Here is a 26,185-nt window from a genome sequence, read left to right as displayed (position 1 = left end):
CACTGGGCATATAATACAGAGGTTTGTGCAACAGACTTTCATGCTTGAGGCTTAGAGGCCCCTGGTTCAGTCCCAGGAACCACTATATGCCAGAGCTGAGCAGTGTTCTGGGGAAAATAAATAAATAAATAGAAAAGATTAGATAATAATATTACCTATGTGGGAGGTTGTTTAAGCATGCAATATGTACACAGAGAGCAGTGTTAGGCAAATTAGTAAGCATTAGTCTTTGTTACAGTGCAGCTCTGTCTTCATTCAACAACCTTTAATTTAGAAATTATTCAATGTGCCAAGCTCTGGGACAGTTTCCAGCGACACAAATATGAATGACAGATTAATTCCTGTCCTTAAGCAGAAATATGATTTTTTTTTCAGTATTATATTTTGAGGCTTGGCAAGACTACTGGTTACATCTCGGTTAAAACACCTTTCCTTTCAGAATGATTTGGATAGCTTTTTTTTTTTTGTACTTTTTCATTTTAAACTTTTTTTCCCTTTTTTGCGCTTTTTTATTTTAAAGTTTTATTTTTTACCTTTTGTTGCCTTTGATGTTTATCGTTGTTGTTGTTATTGCTGTCGTCGTTGTTAGATAGGACAGAGAGAAATGGAGAGAGGATGGGAAGACAGGGGGAGAGAACGATAGACACCTGCAGACCTGCTTCACTGCCTGTGAAGTGACTCCCCTGCAGGTGGGGAGCCACAGGCTCGAACAGGGATCCTTATGCCGGTCCTTGCACTTTGTGCTATGGATAGCATTTATTATTATTATTAAAAATCTCCATCTACAGTGTTACTTATTAATGTAAGGACAATCCTTTCCCTTCTACTCCCTGCTCTAATATAGAAGCAAGGTTCATTCAATCTGCATTCATTTCTCTGTTTAGAAGAGAAAGTCTAGTGTGCTACCTCTATACTATATCCTAAGTCCCTAAATGAATCTTTTATGACAGGGGTTCTTTATCTGCCAGGTCACATGATGAAGTTATACGATCTCCATAGCCTCCTCCTACTTAAGTGTTCTAATCTTCAGAAGCTGAATGTTTATACCAATGACTCAGGAGTCTCTTTGCTCACTATTATTATTTGCCTCCAGGTTTATCACTGGGGCTTGGTGCCAGCACTATAAACCCACTATTCCTGGTGGCCATTTTCCCCATTTTATTAGACAGGAAAGAGAGAAATTGAGATGGGAGAGGGAGACAGAGAGGAAGAGACAGAGAAACACCTGCAGACCTGCTTCACTGCTTGTGAGGTGACTCCACCGCAGGTGGGGAGTCAGGGGCTAGAATTGGGATCCTTGTGCTTGGTATTATGTGCACTTAACCTGGTGTGCCACCACCTGGTCCCCTCTCTTTCCTAATTCACTAATCTTATGCAATGCACTACATATTAATGGGTATATTTCTCTTCCTAGAGTGTTTTGCTTTATATGACTTTATAAAGTCTCATTTCCATAAGTTAGAGATGATAATTAGAATTTTCTGTGCTGTATCCAACTGAGGACAATTTGTTTTGGGAACATCAATTACATGTGTCATCTAAATGAAACTCAAGATGGGGGACCAGCTGGGGTGCACTGGGTAGAGCACACACATTACCAAGTGCAAGGACCCAGGATCAAGTCCTCAGTCGCCACTTGCAGGGGAAGTGTCAGGAATGATGAAGGGCTGCAGGTGTCTTTCTCTTTCTCTATCCTTCCATATCTCTCCATTCCCCCCTTTATTAAAAATAAATAAGAAATAAAATCAAAATAAGTCAAAGTCACATGATAAAGCTATCCTAGTCTCTTCCAAATTTAAGTTGTAACAGTGCCCAAGCAATTCCATTCATAATGTCCTTCACATTACTGGAAAGAATTCTCAGTTATGCATTTCAGGTTTAATATTAACACTGCTTGTACAGATGTGTGCAGAGGGTGGAAGGAGCACTCTCTTCTTTGGAACCTGCCCACAATACATTAAAGTGGACAGATGAACTATCACAATGACCTCTGCTGCAAGATTGAGAAGGAAAATGTCTACATAAATAAATTAGAAGGAAAAAGAAATAACATGCATTTTCATTGAAAATAACTAAATGAAGTGCCAAAATGATTAAGTAAAATGTTCCTTTAATGCCAAAGAAGCTCTTTACTAGTTTATGTGGGGCTGTTGTGGCAGCAGTGAATTGTTTAACTGTAAAAAAAAAAAAAAGACAAGACTGGCATTCTGATGACTCTGCTTTCCAGTATCTCCAACCTTTATTATAAGAAATGTGAAATGTGCAGCTCAAAAAGCACTTCAAATATCAAACAGCCATCACTGAGAGACAGAGGTCATATTCATGACAAAATTAATCTGGAGCTCTAAATTTATATGTGAATGATGTCATAAGAAAAGTTCTTATATTGAACATATTGAACATATAGAAGATTGTGGAATATGAAGATAAAGATACTACATTTGGAACATATCTAAGAATTAAAAACTTTCCTAGCAATTTGATTTTCTTAACAGCAGTAATTTAATTTACTACTTTTCTTACCTTAGAGCATAGAAGTAAACAGTAAAGCAGAGCCTTCTGGCCACCAAGTTGCAGATGCTGTCATGATTACATCCTGACTTCCCTGGGCAGAGGACCTCAACCTATGTGTCTTGGACCCTTGCTGCTCCAGAGCCCTATCCCAACTAGGAAAGATAGAAACAGGCTGGGGGTAAGGATCAACCTGCCAACACCCATGTCCAGCAGGGAAGCAATTACAGAAGCCAGGCCTTCTACCTTCTAAACCCCTAAAATAATTTTGATCCATACTTCTATTTGGGAGGAAATAATAGAGGGAAGATGACCAGAGGACTCTGAATTCCAGCTCCAGCAGGAACAGGAGAGAGGAGATAAAAGGGTGGGACATTTGGATGTAATAATAGGTGTATGTGTGACTTGGAGCGGAAGAGAAGATGGGATCTTAAAAAGAAAGGGGCAGGGAATCGGGGCGGTAGTGCAGCAGGTTAAGCGCACATGGCACAAAAAACAAGGACCTGCATAAGGATCCGGGTTCTAGCCCCAGCGCCTTACCTGCAGGGGAGTCGTTTCACAGGCAGTGAAGCAGGTCTGCAGGTGTCTTTCTCTCCCCCTCTCTGTCTTCCCATCCTCTCTCCATTTCTCCTTGTCCTAGCCAACAACAATGACATCAACAACAACAATAATAATAATTACAACAACAACTGGGGGAAAAAACACCAAGGGCAACAAAAGGAAAAATAATAAAAAAAAATTCAAAAAAAAAGAAATGGGCAAATATGTACAAATATAGACAGATAGTTGTAGAAATATTTGTTAAGTCATATCTGCAATCTTGAGAGAACTGTTGTAGCTTCCAATGAAGGGACTAGGGATCTAGAACTCTGGTGGTGGGAAAGGTGTGGAGTTGTTCCCCTGTTATCTTGTAATTTTGTAAATCAATATTAAATCACTAATAAAAAGAATTTTTAAAAAATAATGCAGAGTGTTCTAATGTAAAAAATATAAATTTTAATTTAAATTTACCTACTAGATAGGTAAATAATTTATTTCTCTTAATAAAAGCAAGTAGTTCCTATTCAAATGTCTTCCACTGATTTTAGGATATATGAATGCAGAATGTCTTTCTCTCCTCCTGTCTCCCCTCCTCTCTCTGTCATATCCAACAACAACAACAACAATGGCAATAATAATAGTAAAGACAACAACAAGTTCAACAAAATGGGAAAAATGGCCTCCAGGAGCAGTGGATTTGTAGTGCAGGCACCGAGCCCCAGAAAAAACCCTGGAGGCAAAGAAAAAGAAAAAGAAAATAGAAAATAGATTTAATATGTTTCTCATTTATTGCTTTCTCCTCCACGAAATGAGAAACATATGAAATCTATTTTCTTTTTTCTTTTTCTTATTTATTCCTATTTATTATTATTATTGCCAATAGAGTTCTGCTGAGGCTCTGTGCTGGCACTATGAATCCATGGTTCATAGTGGCCATTCTTTTCCTTTTTTCTCTTCTATTTATTTATTTAATAGGACACAGAGAAATTGAGAAGGGAGGGAGAGAAAGAGAAGAAATCAAAATAGAAACCTGTAGATCTGCTTCACAGCTTATGAAGCTCCCCCCTACAGGTGGGGAGTGGGGACAGGGGCTCAAACCCAGGTCTTGTGCATAATAATTTGTGCACTCATCCAGTGCACCACAGTTCAACACTCAACTTATTCATATTAAAAACAAATACTAAGTTCAGCTTCTGCAAACTGAAATCAAGCCTCTTGTACACAAAAGCAATCTTGTTTTTGTCCTACGTACAATCTCAATAAACCAAATTTACACAAAGATTATGTACATTCATCCACTTTCACTTTTAAGTTAATCAAAAGCATAAAGCTGATTTTTTTTTCTCCTGCCTTTTGGATTAGCTTTAGAAATCGGTAAGTCTTTGGTCAGTTTAACCACATGTATTATTTTTGCTTTCCTTGAAATAGGCCAAGAGAGAATGCATGCACAAAAGACACCAGCTACAAAGTTTCCTTCAGCAGAGTGGGCTTGCCAGGCTCAAACCTGGGTTGCTTGAAGGAAAATGAGGCAAGCCCCAGAGGTTCCAGGACTGGGAGAAATATGGTTTTAATAGAGAATGGGGAAGGTTCCTGCTGTCTTAAACTTTAAGAAGACAGTTATTGTTATACCGAGTTATCTGATAATTTGACTTACTTTGTACATCCCATGTTCAAATTAGGGTTTACTGTACCATACAAGACATTACCATGATTTATGTCATTTAATACTATTTACAAAAAACTATATCTTATATACTGACAACACCAGTTGCTTCTGGCACCCCTGGTCTAAGATTATAGGTGATTTAATATTTAAAGGAAAAAAGTAATTATTAGAAATGTATTAACAATTTAAGTCCACTGTTAAAATTCAATCAGCTTACCAATTTTAAGTGCTTAAAATGAAGGAATATATATACTCAGAAGTGGGGTCTATGCATCAAAAAGTTCGAGACATTGAATCTATTTTATCCCTCTCATACCTAAAATAGACTTCCTAGCTTTTTTCCAAAATGGAGACCTCAAACCTCATCTAATATATTCTTACCTTTAGGTTCCTGATTATTAAACAATTTATTCTGCTTTATATCTTACTGCTTTTCAGCCACCAAGTAGCAGATACTACCATGACGCCAACCTGACTTCCCTGGGTATATGAGCTCACCACACAACCCAACCGACCTGGAACTCCACCTCTCCAGAGCCCTGCCCCACTAGGGAAAGATCGAGATAGGCTGGGAGCATGGATCAACCTGCTAATGCCCATGTCCAACAGAGAAGTAAGTACAGAAGCTATACCTTCCACTTTCTCGAATGGAGGGTCTGGGAGACAGATTTCTGGTGGTGGGAATTGTGTGGAATTGTACCCCTCTTATCCTATGGTCTTGTCGGTCATTATTAAATCAATAAATTATTAAATCAAAAAACAAACAAAAAACCTGGGTTGCTCACATGGCAAAGCACCACACAACCCAATGAGTTATTTCACCTGCCCACCAATACACTTGTTTAATAAGAATTATGAACATAGATAGTCTGATGTTCATGAAATCACTATTTTTCAATGTAAATAATGAGACCACACTTAGTAAACTATACTCAGGAGAAGGCGGGAAGCCACACAATTTCCTCAATAAAACCACTACTTAATTCCTCTGTACCTCTCTGTTCTGCTGAAAAGTGACACTGGTGTATTGCAGACCATGGGCAAAGTACCAGATGACAGGTGCATGGCCTTGCATGGAAGGACAATTATGTATAAGGATGTACAGAATATACAATTTGGGAACAGGCAAAACAAAGCTTAGCCTGCATAAGTCTATATTTGTATTTAATTGCACATAGTAGTTTAAAAACCAAACCTAACCTAAACTATGTTCTATTGCAATTTAAAAACATAGGGGCCAGGTGGTGGCACATCAGGTTGATCACACAGGTTACAACGTGCAAGAAACCGGGTTCAAGCCCCCAGTCCCCACCTGCAGGGGGAGAACTTTGTGAGTAGTGAAGCAGTATTGCAGGTGTCTTTCTCCCTCTGTGATCACCCCCTTCCCTCTTGGATTTTGGCTGTCTCTATCCAATATACAAATAAATATAATACAAAAAACTTAAAAATATAAACTCTCCAGATGGCAACTCCTAGAAATATTAGCCTTATTAATTTAAAATTTAAACTGCCATTACCAAGATCAAATTTTCCTTTGATTTATTCCATTAAGACATAATTTCGCCTCAATTTGATTTATATCTATGATACTACTTTATTAAAAACTTATATGACCTTTAGAATAGAATAAAGTATTATGACATTTTCTTAATAGAAACCAGGAAGAGTTGTCAAGACCATCTCTATATTCACACCTCATAGTTGGTTTCCTTTATTAAGAGGAAAATAAACAAAAGGTACAGAAACTAAGTGTTTCACTGTTTGCCACTTCCCTGAAAGCACAAAACAATGACATTTAATCCTTCTGCTGTTGTTTTCTTTTCATGCAAAGGAGAAAGCACTTCAAGACAACATAATCCAACATCTATCTTTGTCCCAAACAGACTCACCTAAAATTCAGTGAAGAAACAGCATGAACTTTCCAAAATCATCTATTTTCTTTTCTCTTCAATGGCAGTTGACTATGGCATGTAACGATTTCCAAAGCACTTCACTCAGGAACTAGTAATCCTATTTAATCTGCAATGAGAAAATAATCCTTTGTTTAGTCATGAGACTCACACTTACTTTTTATTACAGAAACAAAAAGCCAGAACAGACAGATACATAACAAATTTCATCATCCACAGTGCTCTGCCCAACTCAAAATTTTGGTTTTTCAGTTACAATAAGAAATAGTCACAATCATAGGTATTTGTGTAGGAATTCATTTTACAGGTGGGGAAAATGAGGTGTAGGGGAGTGAATGAGCATCCAAGACTCAGCTGTTGGATAGTGGCAGAGACTTCTTGAACGCTGAGCTTCTAACACAGTTCTTTGGTTTCAGCTGACTGAAAACAAAAAAATAGGAAAACCAAACAAACAAACAAAAAATATGGTATTTTTTTTTGTTTTCCAAGGGGGGAATTTTCTGGAATTGATGTCACCATAATTCTTATTCAAGTCAAGGAAAATTATAGTTGAGGTCAAAATCCTCAGATCATTATTTCATCTAATACCTTAAGCTTTAAACGGATATCCTCTTAAGAGTAGACAACAAAGGTAACCCGGCATTAGCAGATGATCTTTATGATCAATTATCCTGTGAAATAAGAGCCTAAACAGTAAGTCATGTTTAAAATTGTTAGTGCTTCTTAGTGGTGTGGAATGATTTTATAAGCTTTTACCATCTGAGAAAAGTAACATATAAGAACTGAAAGAGTCAGTCTTTCACTATATATATATATATATATATCTGTCTTCCCAATACCAGGATTCCCTGTTCCCTTGCCCTGTATCCACCATCTCCCATCAGTCTTTCCCAATATTCTGTCTTCCTCCTTCTCCCTCACCTTCCTTTTATTTATCAACATATACACTGGACCTTACTATCCCAAGGCCTAAGTGACTTAAAATAGCAGAAATTCAAAGTGCAAGAAACCCCATGTTAAAAGGAAGGAAAGGTGTGGCGAGGTGGGATGGGGGAGGAGGTCACTGCAGATTAAGGGGAGAAATTGTCTGATGGTCAAGGAGGTGGAAAAGAAGAAACAGAAGGAACCTAGCTCTGTACACCAGATGGTGACAGGTGCCTGCTGTCCTCAGCTTGACACCTGTGCCTCACTGTCTCTTTAACCCATATTGTCTAAAATTATTTCAGTAATTACTGTAGCATTCATGGTTTCAGAAATCCTATGAGTTTTAGTTTCATACAGAAATTATGGTGTGGTCCGGGATGTGGTGCAGTGGATAAAGCATTGGACTCTCAAGCATGAGGTTCTGAGTTCAATCCCCAGCAGCACATATACCAGAGTGATGTCTGGTTCTTTCTCTCAGCTACCTTTCTCATGAGTAAATAAATAAATCTTTTAAAAAAGAAATTATGTACAGTAACTCCTCTTGTTTCTAATTCAAATTCTCATATATATTCATTAGAACTTGAAAATTATTTAACAGGGATAGAGGAATTGTTTCTATAATTAATTCTTGTCACGTTAGAATCCAAGTTTTCCCTCTTTCTTAGATAACAGGTACATACAGGCTCTTCTCCCTCATTTTTTGAAAGTTAGTGACATTCCACTTGGAATCTATGAAATTTCTGAACTGTCCATTTTCAGTAAAGGTAAGAAATTCAAATGGGATTTCTTATAGCAAAGGCAAGATAAGAACAATGTGTTTTCTCTCTCTCTCTCTCTCTCTCTCTCTCTCTCTCTCTCTCTCTCTCTCCATTCCCAAGGCTATCACTGAAGCTCGGTTTCTGCATGACCCCAACATTCACCACCCCCAAATTATTATTATTTTTTATAGAGGCTGAGTTACAGTAAGAGATACAAGAGGAAGAGAGAGTACAGAAATGCTTGCAGCACTGCTTATGAAGCTTTCCCTCTGCAAGTAGGAACTGGTGGCTTGCACCCTGGATCTTGTGAATGGTGACATATGGTTTACTGTTGCATCACCACTTATCCCCTTCAGTGTGTGTTTTGCAGCAGCTATTCTAGAAGTCCTAGAGGCAAAGCACCCTCAGTGGCTAGAATGGAGCCACTGAGTTTCTTTCCCTGGAAACTGGTTTGTACTGGCTGAATACTTATCATATTATTGTTGTCTTTACTACATGTTAATTCTCTCAGAATATCCTTTTTTAAATTATTTTTACCAGAGCACTGCTTAGCTTGGCTTATGGTGGTGCAGGGGATTGAACCTGGGACTTTGGAGCCTCAGGCATGAAAGTCTGTTTGCATAACCATTATGCTATCTACCCCTACCAGAATATACTTTTTAAAAATATAATTTAATTTTCTTTTTTCATTTTTTAAAGCTTTGTTTATGGGATAGAAACAGCCAGAAATTGAGACGGTTGGGGGAGACAGAGAGGGAAAGAGACAGACAGACACCTGCAGCCCTGCTTGAAAGCTTTCCCCCTGCATGTGGGCACTGGTGGCTCAAACCTGGGTCCTTGTGTATTGTAACATGTTAAACCAGGTGCAGCACCACCTGGCCCCAGAATATACTTTTAAAAAAGTGATCACTTCATTTTGTATCTTTTAAAATAATGCAACTGTAAAACTAAGGAGTGTTTTACTTATACTACCACAAAACTTAAACAGCTCTCATTTTCTTTTATTTATTTATTTATTTATTCCCTTTTGTTGCCCTTGTTGTTTTATTGTTGTAGTTATTATTGATATTGATGTCATCATTGTTGGATAGAACAGAGAGAAATGAAGACAGGAGGAGAAGACAGAGAGGGGGGAGCCGGGGAGCAACCAGGATCTTTACACCGGCCATTGTGCTTAACAGCTCTCATTTTCTTAGGTGAAAATTTCTGTATATGAACTAAGTAGAATAATATGAAACTAAAACAGACTTCACTATATCTTCAAAATAGTCCTGTTGGAATTAATTCTGACTAAGGAAGAAAGATTAACATATTTTTGCTGATTACAAAAAAAAATTTACTAATGTGTAACTTTTTTCCTGTGTGTGTGTGTGTGTGTGTGTGTGTGTGTGTGTGTGTGTGTGTGTGTGTGTCTGTGTGTATCTTAGTGTTCTTACCAAACTGGTCAAAAAGAAAATTAAATCAAACTTTGAAGGCTAAATAAAAGAGATGTCCAAACTGGAGTCAATTAATTTCTAGTATACACTATTTTTTATTTATAAAATAAAAATATCAACAAGACCATAGGACAAGAAAGTTACAACTCCACACAATTTCCACCATCACCCCCTCCCTTGAAAGCTTTCCTATTCTTTATCCTTCTGGGAGTATGGACCCAGGGTCATTATGGAGTATGAAGGTGGGAGGTCTGAGTTCTGTAATTGCTTCCCCTCTGAACATGGGTGTTGGCAGGTTGATCCATACTCCTAGCCTGTCTCTCTTTTTCCCTAGTGGGGCGGGGCTCTGGGGAGGCAGGATGACTCCAGCTAGATTGATTCTCCTGTAATCTCCCTGATAACATGTAACCAATGATAGTCTTTTTATATTCTATCTTCATCATTTGTTAGAAAGTTCTATATACATGTAAGAGATAAACAATAGAATGTGATTGGATTAGCAGTTTCCACCTGGCTTTACTTGATGCAAAGGTCAAAAGAAACAGAAGATCAAAATGGAAGGAAGGAAAGAAGGAAGGACAGAAAATAAGGTGGTAAGGAAATAAATCAAGAAACTTTATATAGGAAGGGTAAAGACAAAGATATTTCCCAGGTCCTATAGTCATTATATTAATAATATTAAAAAAGATGGGCAGATAGGAAAGTAAGATTGTAAATAGTGTAGCGTAAGTCTCATAACTATCTTGAATTAATCTTTTTGTACTAAACACTCAATTCTACAGTTTTGGAAACATTACTCTTCTCTAACATGAATAGAACTTGGTCATAAAGCACTTCTCATACATATTGGTTATTTGAGCACCGTTTCAGAGGAAAGCTCTGGCATGGAAACCTGGTTCTTAAATGCATATGATAATTTGCTGGCAATATTTATCTTGTCTCCTAAGGAAAATATCCATGCACAAAAATAAGCATTTCTCTTAGACAAAGAAATGAGTAGACCTAATTCCTGAAATGAATAGTAATGGTTTATCCTTCAGTAGTTTATCCTGAAATGGATAGTAATGGTTTATCCTTCAGTAGTTTCTTTTCTTGTTATTTCTTTCTTTCTTTCTTTTTTTTTTTTTTTTTTTTTTGCCTCCAGGGTTATTGCTGTTGGGGCTTGGTGCCTGCACTATGAATCCACTGCTCCTGGAGGCCATTTTTCCCATTTTTGTTGTCCTTGTTGTTACCATTGTTGTTGTTGTCTAGGACAGAGGGAAATCTAGAGAGGACATAGTGAATGGGGACTTCCAGAGGCAGGGCTATGAAGCAGCAGCAGCTATGTTTCTCTCCTCTCTTCTACCCAGTCAACTAGGAATACCAAAGGAGACCACCTGGGACCGCAACAAGACAGGACCAGAACAACTTCAGAAACCCACCAAATCACCAGTGAGTGCAAACATGTGTGGCTTGTGGACATAGAGGAGCCTAGGGAGAGATTAAGTGGCTGGTAACAGACCGGAAGGTTACCAGTTGAGACACAAACTCCAGTCTGCTTCACCAACAAAAGATGGCTGAAGGGAGGAGAGGACTCCCCTAAGACTCACCACATGCAACTGTGAGTCTCCATAGCTACTGCCCTCAGAAACTGAAGTTTCAGGGAAGAGACCCTGTGCTGACACCAGGGGACAGAGAACTAACCAGGAAACTCAGGAAAAGATTTATACGTTGGTGGCATAGTGGTGGGGCTGTGAGAGTCTCTTTGCATAACCACTGGATTATCACTCACCCTACCCTGCTTTATCTCTTGGTCAGGAGTGAGAGATTAAGCTAAGAAGCCTACTTGTAGTTTAAAAGCCCTCAGGCTCCCATAGGCTACAGGGAAGAAAAAGAACAAAAGAGGTTTTTAAGCCACTGTGCGCCAACTCCAGGATTAAAATGATATTGAAACAACTGTCAATTTCCACAACTGTGAACCCTTTAATTACCTTACTTGGACACAAGTCAATCCAAGCAACAGTGATCAGTAATTTGGAAAGTACTGAGACAGAGACCTCATAAAATACTATATAGAATGGTTAAACCAACAAGAAGAAATATTGGAGAAAATAACCAGGATAAGAGTCCAGCTAAAAGCACACCAAAGGTTGAAGCATAAAACACTAGTTAAGTAAATAATCACAGCAGTCAGCAAAGAGTTTGAAAAAATTGTCATCAGAAATGCAGAAACAACTAATGAGACCCTGGAAGAAAACACTAATTATCTCAAGGTTATTACAGAGCTGAAAGCTAAAACAGCTGAGCTAAGAACACAACTGCTGAACAAGCTAAAACAGTATAAGAACAGGGTAATGAAATAGATGAATTCCAGAAAACATTAGAGGGGAGAGAGAATAGAATAAATGAGGCTGAAGACAGAATTAGAAAGATCAAGGATGAATTAGAGACAATTAAAAAAGAAGTAAGAGATCTCAAAAAGAAATTAAGATATACTGAAAAAAAACAACAGAAACCTATGGGGTGACTTCAAAAGAAATAATATATTCCTTATTGGCTTACCAGAGGAAGAAAGAGAGGGAAGGGAAGAACACATTCTTCAGGACATAATAGCTGAGAACATCTCTAGTCTAGACAACATCAAAGACATAAAGGTTCAAGAAGCTCAGAGGGTCCTAAACAGAATAAACCCAAACTTAAAGACACTAAGACACATCCTATTTAGAATAGAAAGGAATAAGGATAAAGAAAGGATCCTGAAGGCTGCAAGAGAAAAACAAAGAGTCAGCTACAGAGGAAAACCCATAAGATGAGCATCAGACTTCTCCACACAAACACTATAGGCCAGAAGAGAATGGCAAGATATCTTTCGAGTGCACAGTGAGAAAGGCTTTCAACCAAGAATACTTTATCCTGGTAGACTGTCATTCAGACTAGATGGAGGCATAAAAACCTTTTCAGACAAGCAACAGCTGAAAGAACCAACTATCACCAAGTGTGCCCTGAAAGAAGTTCTGAAAGGTCTCCTATAAGCAGTTAGATCACCATGTAGGCCATATTATCAGAACACTCGAAAACTCTACAAGAATGGCATTAAAATACCTTCAATCTTTGATATAAATAAGTATCAGTGACCTAAATTCACCTATTAAAAGGCACACAGTAGGAAGATGGATCAGAAAACACAACCCAACAATATACTATGTACAGGAAACCTAAGGAATCCAACAAGAAGCTTTTGGAAATCATCAGGCAATACAGTAAGGTTTCAGGCTACAAAATTAACATTCAAATGTCAGTAGCATTCCTCTATCCAAACACTAAGTTAGAAGAAGTTGAAATCCAGAAACTAATTCCTTTTACTATAGCAACAAAACGAAAAACATATCTAGGAAAAAAACCTAACCAAAGAAGTGAAAGACTTGTATACTGAAAATTATGAGTCACTACTGAAGGGCATTGAAAAAGACAGAAAGAAATGGAAAGATATACCATGTTCATGGGTTGGAAGAAATAACATCATTAAAATGAATATACTACCCAGAGCCTGCTACAAATTTAATGCTATCCCCATCAAGATCCCAACCACATTTTTTAGGGGAATAGAACAAATGCTACAAATATTTATCTGGAACCAGAAAAGACCTAGAATTGCCAAAACAAGCTTGAGAAGAAATAACAGAACCGGAGGCAACACACTCTCAGATCTCAAATTGTATTATAGGGCCATTGTCATCAAAACTGCTTGGTACTGGAACATAAATAGACACTCTGACCAGTGGAACAGAATTGAGAGCCCAGAAGTAAGCCTCCACACCTATGGACATCTAATCTTCGACAAAGGTGCCCAGACTATTAAATGGGTAAAGCAGAATCTCTTCAACAAATGGTGTTGGAAAAAATGGGTTGAAACATGCAGAAGAATAAAACTGAACCACTATATTTCACCAAATACAAAAGTAAATTCCAAGTAGATCAAGGATTTGGATGTCAGACCAGGAAAATATCAGATACTTAGAGGAAAATTTTGGCAGAACTATTTTCTGCATAAATTTTAAAGACATCTTCAATGAAACAAATCCAATTACAAAAAAGACTAAGGCAAGCATAAACCTATGGGACTACATCAAATTAAAAAGCTTCTGCAAGCAAAATAAACCACTACCTAAACCAAGAAACCCCTCTCAGAATAGGAGTAGATCTTTACATTTTATACACCAGACAAGAGTTTAAAAACCAAAATATATAAAGAACTTGCCAAACTCAACAACAAGAAAACAAATAACCCCATCCAAAAATGGGGAAAGGACATGAACAGAATATTCACCACAGAAGAGATCCAAAAGGCCGAGAAACACATGAAAAAATGCTCCAAGTCCTTGATTGTCAGAGAAATACAAATAAAGGCAAAAACGAGACACCACTTCACTCCTGTGAGAATATCATACATCAGAAAAGGTAACAGCAGCAAATACTGGAGAGGTTGTGGGGTCAAAGGAACTCTCCTGCACTGCTGGTGGGAAATGTCAATTGGTCCAACCTGTGTGGAGAGCAGTCTGGAGAACTCTCAGAATGCTAGAAATGGACTTACCTTATTATCCTACAATTCCTCTCCTAGGGATATATCCCAAGGAACCCAACACACCCATCCTAAAAGATCTGTGTACACATATGTTCTTAGCGGCACAATTTTGTAAGAGTCCTGGTTCGAGTCCCCAGCTTCCCACCTGCAGGGGAGTTGCTTCACAAGAAGTGAAGCAGATCTTAGGTGTCTTTCTCTCCCCTTTTCTGTCTTCCCTTCCTCTTCCCATTTTTCTCTATCCTATCCAACAACAATGATATCAATAACAATAATAATAACTACAACAATAAAAAACAACAACAAGGGCAACAAAATGGAAAACAAATAAATATTTAAAAATAAAAAATAATAAAAATAAACTTAGAGGCAAACAAATAAATCAAAAGTGTAATTATCAAAAGATTAAAAAAATAAACAAAAAGGAAGGACACTTAGGCGTAGTAATAGGTATAAGTGAGACTTAGAAAGGAATAGAGGCACGGCCATAGGAAAAAAATTGCCAAATATATATAACTAGAGATAGATAGCTATAGAAAGAATAGTCAACCTGTATCTGTAACCTTGGGAGAACATCTGTGGTTTCCAATGGAGGGAATGCTGACACAAAATTTTGGTGGTAGGAATGGTGTGTAATTATACCCATGTTATCTCGTAATTTTGTAAATCAATAATAAATCACTAATAAAATTAAAATATTAAAATTAAAAAATTGCTATAGCCTACAATCTGGGTTCCCAAATTTTTAATTCAGAAGACCCCAGAGAATTTTTTTTTATCTAGGTATACTTATCCCAACAGAAGTTGACTTAGACATTTAAAATATTTATTTTCCCATACCTACCACAGGTGGACATATCCATGTGTCAACAACTGTACTGTAATCTTTTACTCACCAATAAAGGAAAAATAAACTTTAAAAAAGAAAGAAATATTTAAGACTGATTTATATACTGACAAGTTCATTCAACATAAAATAAATAAAACCAGTTTTTAATAAAGTGTCAATAACTTTCAAAGCAATATTGGTTGACTGAGCTATGCAGATCTTCCAAATATCATCAGTAGCAAAATTCCATATTTGTTGATATCACTGTCCATCTCATCAGCAGTCTTTTAATTCTTGGGAAACTGTCAAGCTCACATGAAGAAATGTAAACTTTCCAAAATTATATTTTTCACTTCATTAATTTTTTTTCTGAAGTGTCAACTCACTTCATTTTCAAAAAATATTTGCTGAACACCATGTCTGAATAACTATAATTTGTCTGCTAGTTGTTCTTCCAATGGATCATGATGCTCTATGATAGAGGTGTTCTAGTACAACAGTTTGTAATATTCTCCAACCCCAAACAGTTATACTAGGAGACAACTATAGGTCAGCAACTAATATATCTCAAGAGAATTCCATGTGTATTTCATATTTCCTCAAATAAAAAAGGTATGCATTAGAGCCTCAAAATTTAGTGAAATTGTTTATGATGGTTGTGGGGTTTTTTTTTTTTTTTCTTCTTTGCCTTTTAATATCCATGTGTGGCAGTGAAGAGTACAACTTAGTATAGCACAATTTGGAGCCACTGCCCTGATTTATAGTAAGGTTAAAAAATTTTAAACTATTGTTACATTCAGATCATCAAAGCTAGTGTTCATTTAGTCAAAATGGAAAACCACAGGATAGAGCTATTATTAAAATAGTTTTGACATCAAGTACGTCCTCGAAGTGTCTTGGGGACGTCACAGTGAGAACCATTGCCGTATTCAGATATGTAGCACAGGAGAGGAGGAATTGTACCCATGTGTCAACAAGTATACTACAAGCCATTACCACCACCACCCTCCCCCAATATGTGATAAAGAAGAGAATATAGTGAAGTGGCTGAATGAAGACATTAAAGTTGGACAAAGTTACTGATAAGTCTCACATTACTGTACTCATCTTTATGAAGAACTGGAGCTTGTTTCTTAAGCACTTCAAAATGTTTTTTTCCATTCATCAGAAATAGGGATAATAAGAGATCTTACTTTATAAAGTTTATCCCCAAGAATGAAGATCATTAATGACTGTACCTGATACACAGACGTTGAATATGATTTCTAATATTTATATTATTGCTTCTTTTTAAGATCAAGCAACAAATCAGTGAGTAAATGAGATCATTTGTCTCTTAGAATTTGTTTATGTGACACCAATCTAATTTTGGATCTATACTTCCTGTGAAAAGACTAGCTACATACAGATATTTCCCTGTACTCTCTTGAGTGCAAAGACTGATATCTTTCCTTTTGTGTGCTGATTTTGCAAACCCTGGTGTAGTCAGACATGAAGACTACTTCATTTGTAATGACAAATAAAAGACAACATTTTTTTCTGGGTCCCAGGATCTCCTAGTCCCTTTACTCTGTCTGCCACAATTATGTGTGGGAAGTAGATATTTACATTTAGTTACTCTATGGTCAGAAAAAAATAGATCACAGGAGTCATAAGGACCCATTTCCCAAAGACTGTAAACAAACACTTGAGAAATGTCTTTCATGTATGTTTACTCTTGCTTTAAGCTCAGTTTTTCTACTTTTACCATTTTGTGGAGTAAGCTGAAATCAGGAAATACTCAAAGGAAAAATGCTGGGAAAGAAGCACTTTCCTCAATAAAAGGGGGTGAGTTTGTGAATGTGTGTGCCTGGATTTGTGTGTTTCACCTAGAAAAAGAACTTTTGTAGACTCCTAAGTGAATATCAGAAAACTCTAAGCTCACTGGATCAGATAATTGAGATAAATGGAGAAAGAGCTGGATATCAATCAAAGACTCAGACATATTTTGCCTGGCTATTTTCTCCTATAGATACTTTTTACTATCTCAGAGAAATATATTCTCTCTTATTTTCCTTGAAATTATAAAAAGTTTACTTGGTCTCTTTTTTCTTTAATATTTATTTATTTATTTATTTATTCACTTTTGTTGCCCTTGTTGTCTTATTGTTGTAGTTATTATTGTTGTTATTGATGTTGTCCTTGTTGGATAGAACAGAGAGAAATGGAGAGAGGAGGGGAAGACAGAGAGGAGGAGAGGAAGACAGACATCTGCAGACCTGCTGCAGTTGCCTGTGAAGTGACGCCCCTGAAGGTGGGGAGCTTGGGGCTCGAACTGGGATCCTTATGCTGGTCCTTGAGTTTTGCAACACCTGCACTTAACCCGCTACGCTACCACCTGACTCCCTCTCTTTCTTTTTAACACTTAATATGACCAAAGTACAGCCAAACAAATCAATACAAAATAGTGCTGACAACAAGAAAACGGAAATGCATTCTTGATTATAAGTGACTTATGATATTTGGTCTTATAGTTGGAAAATAATAGTAATTGTGATGAGGCTGAAAAGAAATGTGTGTCTAGTTTAATGACAATAACGTCCTCTGCTGTGCCACAGAGGCATGAATTCAGAATGAAGACAGCTTCTATTTTTCAAGTTCAAGGGTGGAAATCTAGATTCTTTTACATGAAATATTCAAATGAATAACTGTTGCCTCTAACTGGGTAGGATAAACAACACATGTCGGCAGGATTTACAGGCTGCAAAATTTGGGATTTTTCCAGAGATAAAACTTCATTTCCTTTCCATCATGGGCCAATAAATTTTAATCTCAATCACCACTCCCTAGGGGGTATGGGGGAGGTTTACAAGGGCAAGGATCCACAATAGAGAAAGGGCCTTGAACTCCCTCTAGTGGCTAATTAGAAAGTATCAGAACAACCAGCTGAGCACAGTGTTTGTGTATTATTATCTTATTTATTTACTTACGGTATTATCTGTACTTATTTATTTGATATAGACAGGCAGAAATCAAGAGGGAAGGCAGAGATTGAGAGGGAGAGAGACAGACACCTGCAACACTGCTTCACCAGTAGCAAAGCTTTCCCCCTGCAGGTAGGGACTGGGGGCTTGAACCTAGGTCCTTGCACTTTGTAACATGTGCACTCAACCAGGCCTCTATTAAAATCTTTCAGTACGGGGAGTGGAGGAGGGAGGAGTCGGGCGGCAGCTCAGTGGGTTAAGCACACAGGGTGTGATGCCAGGATCCTGGTTCGAGCCACGCCCCCCCTCCAAGCTCCCTGTCTCTTCACAAGTGGTGAACCGGGTCTGCAGGTGTCTTATCTTTCCCTAACCCCCTCTCTGTCTCCTCTCCTCTCTCCATTTCTCTCTATCTTATCTGACAACAACGATAAACAACAAGGGCAGCAAAAGGGGAAAAAATAGTATCCAGGAGCAGTAGAGTGCAGGCATTGAGCCCCAGCAATAACCATGGAGGCAAAAACAAAAAGCAGAAAACCCTTCATTACAATGAAATTTTAAATTCAACAAAGCAGACTCTGGCAGTTACATGTGATGTGTGTATCATATGACAAATTTGCTTTTGGTACAGATTAGAGGCTGTGTTAACTTGCATTCATGGGCTGTGTGGAGGATCATCTCATTCACTGTCCGGAGCAGTACATTGTAGCAACTGGATAATTTGATCCCTGTTTTAAGTATTTAATAGTAGCTTAGCATTTATTAATTAACGAAGAGCATTGTATGTCCTCTTGTTTAGAAGCTTAATTTGAAGAAAACTTTCTCTTTAGGTGGGAACTAGGGTACATTTTGCAACTTTGTAAACATTAAATTGGCATTTCAGATAGTTTAATAATTTCAGATAGTTTTAAAGATAAGAGCTCTAGGTTCTTGAGAAAGCTAACAATCAGATACCGTGACAACATTGTTTCACTTGCATGCCCACATTGTCTGAGAGCATTGTCCTCTGTATGACATACCTATCACTCAAATGTCAGCTGTCAAGGATGGTTCTCTCTGCAAACTCATTCCTTTGTTTTTCTCTCCTTCACACACTCAGATAATTGAATGAACTGAAGTAAAATTGTTTTCAGCAACTCAGCATCCTGTATTATATTTTTGATTTGAAAACTGTTCTCCCTCTCTCTCTCTCTCTCTCTCTCTGTGTGTGTGTGTGTGTGTGTATTGAGAGTGTGTCAGCAAAACCAATCAAAAGAATGTGGATGTTGTCACAAGGTCAGCTTTTCAGAAGCTGTAGGCAGCCATTACTGGCATCCTGCCAAACTGTCACCATGGGTAGCAGAGCTATTGGTGAGCAGTGAGTCAGCAGATCTGACAACACTAACTAGGGTAACTCATTAGTGTGTAGTGGAATAGTACATGTGCTCCTTCAGCAAGCACTGGAGAGAGGAAATATTTTATATTTCTGGCTTATTTATAAGGACACCTGGGTAGGGGATTGAGCTCCAGATAGAAGTTCATGTGTTTGTCTTCATCTGTATCTTTTAGAACATATACTAAAATATTTATGTATATGGATTTTTTTTTCTATACAGAGAAACACATTCACATTGAAAGCTGAACTAGCAGACGCTAGGCATTCCAAATGTTATGTTGTGCTAAAGGGAATTCATGTTCTTGACCTAGACTGTCCAACACAATAGCCATTGGCTACTAGGCAGTTGAAATTATTCTAATTCAAGTCGATGTGTGCTGTAAGTATAAAATACACACTGAGTTTCAAAGATACGGTACAAAAAGGATGACTAATAATATCTCACTCATAAGACTGAACACATGTTAAAATGATAATATTTTCATATTAGGTTAAGTAAAGTTAAATTAATTTCATTTGTTTCTTCATAATGTGTCTATTAAACTGTAAGTTCATTTGTGGCTTGCTTTGTAGTTTAACTGTACAGTGCAGGTTTAGAAGACATTTGATATGACCTTCTTTCAGTCTCTCTTACACATACAGGAAAGAGATAGGAAAGGGATTCCTCACTGCAGACATGAAAAAAATGCTACAGAATTCCAATTATGATACTAATTTGGATCAGGTACTGGAACATGATGGCAGCGGAGGACCTAGTGGGGGTTGTATTGTTATGTGGAAATGCTATACATGTACAAACTATTGTATTTTGCTGTCTGTAAACCATTAATCCCCCAGTAAAGAAATTTTAAAAATGAGTATCATATAAGCCACAGCACTTAAAAATTTTCCAGATAGAATGGGTAGAACATCTGACCTGTGAGCATGAGGTCCCAAGTTCAATTCCTGGCATGCCTTGTGCCAGAGTGACGATCTGGTTCTCTTTTTTATAAATAAATAAACGAAAATTCAAGTCAAATCAAAAAGCATCCTATCTTGAATAGCTCATAGATCTCAACTTTGACTTTAGGAGTGGAAGGGCATTGCTATAGTTTATTTACCTCTGGGTACTTTATTAAGAATGAAAAGGGTACTTACCAAGGATGCCAAGACATAGTTTCCCTTTGATCACTCTCATAAAACAAAATGAACTCTACTTATGTGAGATTGCATATACCACAATGATGCTCTGGTTTTCTCTCTCTCAATTTGTGATGCATGGCACTCATATCACTTTTTTGTCTTTTTCTTTTTGGCATTATCTTTATGTATTAGAGAGATACAGCCAGAAATTGAGAAGGAAGGGGGAGACAGAGAGAGAAAAAAAGACAGAGAGACACCTACAACATTGCTTCACCACTCACAAAGCTTTCTCCCAGTAGGTAGGGACCGGGGGCTCAAACCCAGGTCCTAATACATCATAACATGTGCACTCAATCAGGCATGCCATTGCCTGCCACCTCTTGGTTCTCCCTCTTCCTCCCTTCTCATTAATAAATAAGTGGGTTATTTTTTTAGTATAATTTATTATTACCACTAAATTATATGCCAACTCAAGTAGTGTTGAATGGTTCCTAGAAGTATTTATCAGGTATCTTACTGCTCTATTCTTTCCAGTCCTTCACTTATGCATTACACAACATTATTTTAATCTTTTTAGCCATCAACTAAAGTGAGGGCTTTGGCATATCAAAGGTAAGAAAATGTCACTGTGATAGTACAAAGTCACCACCTCTTATTCTTGAATTTTTTAAATCCATTTTAGCTTTATTGATGCACATTTTTTTTACGAGACAGGTGGTAAAGAGACAGCTGAACAGAGGTTTCACTAATGGTGGTTAGCCATTCTGAATGACTGTCCCATGCTATATTTTAGGGGGAAAGGTAGCAATGCTCTTAGCATAAATTCGCTAAAATGGTAACAACAAATGCTGGAGAGGTTGCAGGGATAAGGGAGCCCTCTTGCACTGCTGTTGGGAATGTAAATTGGTTCAACCACTGTGAAAATAAGACTGGAGAAATTTCAGAAGGCTAGCTATGGACCTAACCTATGATCCAGCAATTTCTCTCTTGGGAATATATCCTAAAGAATCAAACATGCTCATCCAAAAAGATCTGTGTCTATTTACTTTCATAGCAGCACAATTTGTAATAGCCAAAACATGGAGGCAACTTGGGTGTTCAAGAACAGATGAGTAGCTAAGAAAGTTAAGTGGTACACATACACAATGGAACACTAATCAGCTATTAAAAGTTATGAATTCACCTTCTTCATCTCATCTTGGACAGAGCTTGAAGGAATCATGTGAAGTGAGATAAACCAGAAAGAAAAGGATGAATATGGGATTATGCCACTCATAGGCATAAATTGAGAAATAAGAACAAAAGGGGAAACACAAAGTAGAACTTGGAGTGGGTCTGTTGTATTGAACCAAAGTAAAGGTCTCTGATGCGTGGGAGAGACTTTCAGGTCCTGGTGCATGATGATGCTGGAGGAAGACCAAGGATGGAGTGAAAGTGTTTTGCAGAAAACAGATAAATTTTATACATGTACCAATAACTATATCTACTATAAACTACTAATCTACCAATACAATATTTATTAAAAATAAAGTAAAAAAGGGTGAAGTTCCTTAAATCTTTTACCCTCCCCCCCACTTTGGAGCTATACAATATTTCCTTCCCTTCCAAAATATACAGTCATTTGATCTTCAAATTTAGAAATTACTAAAGGTTTTTGTTGAGGAGGAGGAGATAGCACTCTATTAGAAAATGTCTCATCACGCTCTCTTAATGTCTTTTTAAAATTATTTTATTATCTTTATTTATTGGGTAGAGTTAGTAGAGTTGGCTAGAAATTGAGAGGGAAGGGAGAGACAGAGAGGGAGAAAAAGAGAGAGACACCAGCAACCCTGCTTCACCACTTGTGAAGCTTTCCCCCTGCAGGTGGGGACCTGGGGCTTGAACCAGAGTCCTTATGTACTGTAATGTGTGTGCTTAGCAGGTTCACCACTTCCTGGTGCCTCTTAATATTTCTTTCTAGTATTCTTCCTTCTCTTAGTGGAGCGTGATAGATATATGTAAAATCAAAGTTATGGGAACATTTTAAAGGAAAATTAACAAATGAGTCTTAAATTACTTATCACTTATGTAAATGCTTTTCTTTTCAAAATGTGTCAAGCAAAATGTTACAATATGAGCAATTTTATATGGGATAAAATTGACAAACATTTTTAACACTTGGGATAAGTTTTTTTAACACGTAGTTTGGATAATAAAAGGAAAAATCTATTTACCCCACAATTCACTTCCAGACAATTTTTTTTTAATTTAAATTCTTGACAAGTGTTTCTGAGTAATAGAAAAAGTGCCTATATTTAGAAACTACACAAAGCAAAGAAAATTTAAACAAGCTAGGACAAGCTTATAGCATTTTCAGGCTAGCAGCTTCCTGTTATCGAATTCCAGTGGTTGAGATTAAAAAGATCTTGTGCCTATGAGACAGAACACATGTGCACAAGTACCCATAAGTTAGGGGGCAATATACACCTTAAAGCAACATTGCAAAATAGTTTGCAGTGACCCCAAACAACAAGCAGGTAGAAAGACCTAAACTGAAGACACCATGAAATGATACTTATATACTTTTCCCATATTTAGGAACTACTCTCTTCCCTGATCCAACTTTCTAGTCCTATTTCCAACTCTGATACCACCTCCCCAGACAATACCTTTACCCCACCTGCATAAGATTCATCCATTTAATGTATACAGTTTAGTGGTTCTCAGAATACTCACAGACTTGTACAAGTACCTACATAATCTAATTATGATACCCTGCCCTGGAAACCTCCTACCCATTAGAAGACACTTCTCATCATCATCACACCCCTTTCCAAAGCCATAGTCTCCATACACTTGAGTCTTCTAGCCATTTAACATAAATGGAACCATACAACATATATAATTTTTCTTTAAACCAGAGCACTGCTCAGCTCTGGCTTATGGTAGTGTGGGGACTGAATGAGAGTCTCTTTACATAACCATTATGCTATCTGCTCCACCCTCATAAGTAGTTATTTTTGACTAACTTTTTCAACATCAAAATATAATATAATACCATCTGCCAAAAATTTGACCTCAAACTGTTGAATGTTGCTTCTTAACTCTACAATGCTTCCCATCAAATTTAATATCTCAAGCAAGCCTAATTTTTTTTTAATAGCGAGAGAGAACAAATCTTTTAAGATGTTCTTCAAGGCACTGGAGAATTCAAAAATGAGCTTGAGATTCAAAAGATTTCATAAAGGGGCTAGGTGTTGGTGCACCTGGTTGAGCTCATGTGTTGTAATTTACAAGGAGGTAGGATCAAGCCCCAGGTCCCCCCTGCAGGGAGAAGTGCCACAAACAGTGAAGCAGTGGGTATCTATCTCCCATTCCCTCTTAATTTCTTTTTATCTCAATCTAACAAAATATTTAAAAATGTCATTTGCATTATAACTTAGACTGACATTTGTATATTACCTAAACAAAATCAGTTCTGTATGTAAAACATATGTCCACACTATATATTGTTTCTTATTTCCCAAACATCATTCTGTGTTAAAAATTGTGATCTGAGGGGCCAGGCAGTGATACATATGGTTGAATGCACATTACAATGTCTAAGAACTTAGGTTCAAGACCTGGTCCCCACCTAAAAGGTAAAAACTTCACGAGTAGTGAAGTAGCACTTTAAGTGTTTTTCTTTCTTCCAACTCTGTTTTCCTCACCCCTCTCATTTTCTCTTAGTCTCTAACATTTATTTTATAATTAGTTAAAATATCTATCTTTTATCTCATAAAAATATAAAAAGTTATGAGCTGAACATGCTTAAATCTCAAAAATAATTTTGACCCTAAGCATACTTAATTTTTAAATTTAGCATAGGATGACACAAGACAAAAATTTAATAATTTCCTAGTTTTTCACTCTAATGCTTCACCAACTAGTGAGAAATGTTTTACTGTTAATAGGGATAGTGCGAACAAATTATATAATGTCCTTTGAAAGTTATTATTTGAAGGAGAAGAGTTGTTGAAAATTCAGGAAGAAAGGTATTTCTTAACAGCTCCAGTAAGTAAAAAAAATCAAATAAGTAAATATTTACTTATTTGTTCCAGGTCGCTGATTGTCAGAGAGATGCAAATAAAGACAACATTGTGATAACACCTCACTCCTGTGAGAATGGCATACATCAAAAAGGACAGCAGCAACAAATGTTGGAGAGGCTGTGGGGACAGAGGAACCCTTCTACACTGCTGGTGGGATTGTAAATTGGTCCAGCCTCTCCGGACAGCAGTCTGGAGAACTCTCACAAGGCTAGGTAGGCATAGACCTTCCATATGACCCAGTAATTCCTCTTCTGGGGGTATACCCCAAGGATTCCATAATACCCAACCAAAAAGATGTGTGTACATCTACATTCATAGCAGCACAATTCATAATAGCTAAAACCTGGAAGGAGCCCATGTGCCCAACAGCAGATGTGTGGCTGAGAAAGCTGTGGTACATATACACAATGCAGCTGTTAAGAACAATGAGCCCACCTTATCTGACCCATCTTGGACAGAGCTAGAAGGAATTATGTTAAGTCAGCTAAGTCAGAAAGATAAAGATGAGTATGGGATGTCCCCACTCATCAACAGAAGTTGAGAAAGAAGAACAGAAAGGGAAACTAAAAGCAGGATCTGATTAAATCGAGAGCAGGGTGCCAATGTAAAAACACTGTGGTGAAGGGGAGGGTGGCCATTGGGCTTCCTGGCACGGTGGAGGGTGGGGGGGTGGGGGTGGGTAATGGGGATGGGACACAGTAATTTGGTAGTGGGAGTGGTGTTTATGTACAATCCTATTAAAGTGTAAACATTATATAAACCACTATTTAATTAATATGAGAGGCGAAAAACTGATGATATGTCTAGAACTTCTTAAAACACAGACTGTCTTTTTAATACATAGGCTGTCTTTGATATGTTCTCTCCCAAAAGCCTAGACCAGGGAGAACAGAAGCAACCAATAGCACAGCTATATACAAGATGCTGGGTACTATACCCCAAACCCTATCAAAGGGACTTTCCAAAGTTAACCCTATCACCAAATAATGTGATGATAACAATAACTATCCATTGTCTTCTTGAACCCTAAGACAACAGGAACCTCACATTTCCACTATAGAGCCTATATTTCCCCCAGTCCTGGAACCTTAGGGTGGGGCCCACTTTTCTGCATGCTGCTCTCAATTCAAATCAAATAATATTGCATCCGCGGATCGCAACCTAATCAACACAATGAGTGCCACCCCAGCATGCTTCACTTCAGACTGTGACCAGAGACTTCAGGTGTGAATGACAACCCTTCAGTTTCATCACTCGGGTGAGACCTTTCCTTTCCATTCCAGGCGTTCCACTCCCCAATAAAGTCCCCAAACCTAGATATAGTCCAGGTCCCCTGAGACAAAGCATAGGTTCACCCGTGCCCATAAACTAGGGGAAAATATATACCTGAAAGCAGAAGTACACAAGAGCATGCAGGGAATACCCCCAACACTTCATCTGCACTATTACTGTCTTTAGGTCCATGATTGTTCAACAATTTGTTTGGCTTTGTATGTTAACTTTCTTTTTAGCCACCAGGTTTCAGA

The 26,185-nt window shown here is 37.6% G+C and overlaps 1 protein-coding gene across 23 annotated transcripts in view; it reads right to left on the bottom strand.

Annotated features, from left to right (window-relative positions):
- The window catches only part of DTNA (dystrobrevin alpha), a 431,975-nt gene that overhangs the window by 229,729 nt on the left and 176,061 nt on the right, over nt 1-26,185 (bottom strand). For 22 of the 23 annotated variants that reach the window (XM_060173679.1, XM_060173699.1, XM_060173682.1 and 19 more), the window contains one exon: nt 6,607-6,736. The gene's annotated coding sequence lies outside the window, so the exon portion shown is untranslated. Of the gene's footprint in view, nt 1-6,606; nt 6,737-20,383; nt 20,421-26,185 lie in introns of those variants that run through there. The other variant, XM_060173684.1, reaches the window with a different exon arrangement.

Source organism: Erinaceus europaeus, chromosome 15 (assembly GCF_950295315.1).
Source record: "Erinaceus europaeus chromosome 15, mEriEur2.1, whole genome shotgun sequence".
Lineage (NCBI taxonomy): Eukaryota > Metazoa > Chordata > Mammalia > Eulipotyphla > Erinaceidae > Erinaceus > Erinaceus europaeus.
Note: the sequence above shows the minus strand (reverse complement) of the source record. Positions and strands in the feature narration are given on the sequence as shown.